We start from the raw sequence: 4694 nt of genomic DNA on the forward strand, positions 1-4694 counted from the left end.
ATATATATTAAATTGATTAAAAAATTTAAAAATAATTAGAAAGATATAATTCTAATATATATTGTTTGTACGATACGTAGATATCTACACAAATTTTTTTATAGTAGATTTAGAATGCATGATTGGAAAAAAAATTAATTTTTCGTTTATCATAGTAAATAAATATGCACAAATTAAAGAGCTAAATGATGACATAATTAAAATAAAATTCCATTTACATTTTACAGTAATAAATATACATATACATAAATATACATAAAGCGAAAATTATTTTTAAATTAATGTAAATGATAATTTTATAAAAAAATTTTATTGTCGTTGAATGCCTATAAATAATTCAATATTGAATCTCTTTTACAGTGTGTGAATTAAATTTCTGAACTTATTGATATGAAAATATATTTTCATTTCCTCGTCTTCTTACTTATTCTTTTCATGTGTTTTGGTATGTACCAAATTTATCAAAATAATTCAATATAAAATTTAGCTAACATACCATGAAAATTCTGTGTAGATATTGTCTTAAGATAGGAGAAAAAATATTTAAAATGGAGATTTAAAAAAAAAAAGCATCTTTAAATCTTGTTTGTTAAAAATAAAGATACACAGACAAAATAAAATTTAAAAATTATTTTTGTTTTCTTCTTTTGTTAATATCCTCAACAAACTAACTTCTTCTACCACTATTCTTGAGTGTTGACCATTAAAGTTTTTGGCTTTATACATTATTATGTCTCCTATATATTGAGTGGATAAAAAATTTTATAAATTTTTGTTTCTCAATTAAAATCTTTTTCTTAAATTTTTGTCCATATCCTTCTTTTTAAATATTTTTATTCCTGTATTTGTATTTCTATTTCTATTTGTCTGTCTATATTTTTTTTTTAGAACAAATAGAATCTAAGGACATGTATCAAGATTATTTCCAATAGAAGTTTTTAAATTTTTTATTTTAATACACGTATAACAAATGTATTAAAAATTTAAATTTTATATATTTTTCAAAAAAATATTTTCAAATTAGTAATAGCAAATATTTGCTAAACCCTTTATGATTTTAGTTATAACATGTTTTATTTTTAGCAATTGTTATATGATTTTAATTTCTTGGCTAATGACTGTGTATTTTATGTCTGAATGTTTGTAGGTAATAGCCAAATGCAGGTAACAGAAGAAACAACAATATGCTTTAGTATTGTCAAGGGAAAATATTGTCCATACACAAAGGAGGATAAATGTTTTAAGGCTTGCCTGTCTCTTCATGGTGCTCACAGTTTGATATATGGAGGATGTGTTCCAGAAGGATGCCAGTGTACTTTTTATAATCCAGATAAAACTAAACCATGTCCACCATATGATGTTTAATTTGTTATAACTAGAACAGTGATATACATTAGTTGTTTATCCTTTTTTGGGTGGCGTTCTAATAATGGTGAATAAAATGATGGCTGTATTATATTCTCTATCTATCTATCTATCAAAATAATAATTAAACAGTGGTTGTACTATGATTTATAAAAATCATATTTCAGCACTTAATAATAAAATTGATGTGGTATACTTTTAAGAATGTTTTTTGTTTTATTTCTTTTAATTTATTAAATACAAGGATAATAATCCGTGCCATGCACGTGATAAGATTGAAATTATAATTTTAAATTATTTTATTAAGATTAATTTGAATTATGATAATTTGATTAATAAAATGTAACATATTATATATTGTTTGTTTTTTCTTAATCTAGTGTTAAATGTATTAACTCTAAAATAGTTATTAATTGGTTTTAATAATCTACTTTTTTTCAATAAATCAAACATATATTCTCAATGTGACCATAAATAACCTAGTAATACTTAGACCCACTAACAAATTTTTATATATTATTTTACTGTCAAGTAAGAACATATCAAAATCAGCTTAAAATAAATAATAAATTATTAGAGAATTCTAATGTACAAAATTCTCTAATAAACAATAAATAATTTAAACCTACCAAAAAATAACTCAACACTTTTCTTTGATACCTGCAAAATATATACCTGAAATAATATTATATCAATGTTAGTATACAGTTTTACAATTATCGACCGTATTTACTACGTGACTCATTCTTAAAAGTTATTCTACACACGTGTGCAATCGGAACATAAATTACTGGACTTTATTTTATTTTTCTAATTAAATTATTATAATTATGTGTTATTCATTAAATGCTAATTATAATATAATTGTAATATTGTAATATAATTATAATAAAGGTATTTTTCTAAAATAAATTTAGAAGAGAGAATAGTGCTTTCATTTTGAAGAAAAAATGAATAATTTTAATTACATCATAAGCTTAATTACGTCATACCTATGGTCTAAAGGCACAGTTATAATAACCCATTAAAAATTATTTAATTAGTTAATACAAATAATTAGTATAACTCATTTAGTTCCATAAATTAAAAGAAATAAATATGAAAAGAAGAGATAAAGAGAAAGTGAAATTATAAAAACGTGTAGCCATTAAAAAGCAATAAAAAAGTTTTTTTAGTTTTTTATTTATTAATTATTAATTTATTATAATTAATTTCACAACATTTATTATACGTTATTCTTCTTACAAATTAATACAATCAATTAATTGATATCAATTATCAATAATTAAAAATGCATGTCTCAATTTTTTGTTAAAATAAAATAAAATACATATATAAAAATGCACGTCTCATTTTATATATATATATGAATTGAAGTACACATGACAAAATAGAATATTATAAAACAAAATTATAGTAAGATTATTTAAAAACAACATAAAGATAACACGTCTTTTTTGTTAATCAGAAGCTAAAAGAAAAAAAAAGTATGCACCTAATAATAAGAAATTAAAATAAATAAAAATTTAAAAAAATATAAAAAAATAAAATATATAAATAAAAATTAAAAAATTAAATAAATTACAAAAATGGTACCTTAAACATGAGAGAGAGGGAGATAAATAAAAATAAAAGAAACAAAAATTAAATAAATTACAAAAATTGTACCCTAAACATAAAAGAGAGAGGGAGGGAGGGACCGAGGGACGGAGAGAGGGAGAGAAAAAAGATAGTGAATGAGTAAAAAATATTTGATTTTGTATAAATAGATAGTATTGAGAAAAATAAATTAATTAAATTAGTTCATATATTTCGTTATCATATTTATTATTTATTAAATAATTTGATATTTACTCCAATCAAATCAAATAATTAATATAATTAGACAAATTAATTAATTGATATAATTAATTATAATTAATCAATTCATATAAATTATAATAAATGGTGAGATTTGAATGTTTAATCAAATTAATTAGTTGATATAATTAATTATATATAATTGATTTGCTTTAACGAATTAAATGAAATAGATCAGGAAACATCTCAAGAGTGTGCCACATGCCCACATCAGTTCCATCATTAAGTGCAAAAATTTAATTTTTATATAATAAAATAGAATAGAATAGATAGATAATAAAGATATTTTCTTAAATTAGTATATTTATACATTATTCATTGAATATTAATTATAATATTGTAATATAATTATAATAAAAATATTTTTTTAAAATAAATTTATTTAAAAAAATATAAATTGATTATTAATAATTGGTATTATTATTAATAAAAATTGATTATTAATAAGATTGAATTATAATTTTTTGGAGGAAAAACGTGCATTCATCTTGATATTGTTCGTGGATTCTTATCAGATTGAATTATAATTATCATTAGAATAGATAAAATTATTTTAATCTTATTACTCGATTGTAGAATAAAAAATAATCATATATCTATAAAAAAATTATAACAAAAAAATAATTAATATATGTAACTTAAATTTTTATATGTATAATATATATAAATAAACAAATATTTAAAATTATTAAACAAAATTATTATATATGTATAGATAAATAAAAAAATTGTTATAATTTATGAAAATTACACCTATGATGATATTAATAATAAAGAATAAAAAAATTATCGAATAATTGTAGGCTCAAAATAAAATTAATCATGATTAGAAAATAATTAATATATGCGATTTAAATATATTTACATACAATTAATATATATATATATATATATATATATATATATATATATAAAGAAGTATTTAGAATTATTTAACAAAATAAATATATTCTAAAAATAAAAAATATTAACTAAACAATTGATATATATACATATAAATAAATACGAAAATTAGTATGATTTATGAATATTATTATGCGTATAATGGTATTAATGGAATAACAAAATTATTGAATGATTGTAGGCTAAAAATATATTTATAATAAAAAAATAAAAAAATAATTAATATATATGACTTAATATATATGTATACTTGAATAAAGAAAGATTTAAAATTATTTAAACAAAATAAATAAATATATCATACGAATAAAAAAATTATTGACTAATCGATCAATATATACTGGTAGTATAAATAAAAAAACTATTAAATAAAAAATAAATAATATATTTTTAATTTTGTGTATAAAACGTAAATAATTATAATATAATAATTTGTTTAATTATTAATATTTATAATTGTTATTTTAAATCATAAATTTAGAAAAAAAAGTAGATTAACAAAAACCATTAATAACTATATTAGAATTGATAAAATAAAATATATAAATAAAAATAAAAAAATTAAA

At 18.6% G+C, this 4694-nt stretch overlaps 1 long non-coding RNA gene across 1 annotated transcript; it reads left to right on the forward strand.

The window, feature by feature from the left end:
• The first annotated feature begins 367 nt into the window (after nucleotides 1-367).
• On the forward strand, nucleotides 368-1465 carry LOC114925869 (uncharacterized). The gene is made up of 2 exons (XR_003815706.2): nucleotides 368-445; nucleotides 1148-1465. It is a non-coding gene; the product is annotated as an uncharacterized lncRNA (long non-coding RNA).
• Nucleotides 1466-4694: the final 3229 nt, after the last annotated feature.

The sequence above is a fragment of the Arachis hypogaea genome, chromosome 18 (genome assembly GCF_003086295.3).
Source record: "Arachis hypogaea cultivar Tifrunner chromosome 18, arahy.Tifrunner.gnm2.J5K5, whole genome shotgun sequence".
Taxonomy (NCBI): Eukaryota; Viridiplantae; Streptophyta; class Magnoliopsida; order Fabales; family Fabaceae; genus Arachis; species Arachis hypogaea.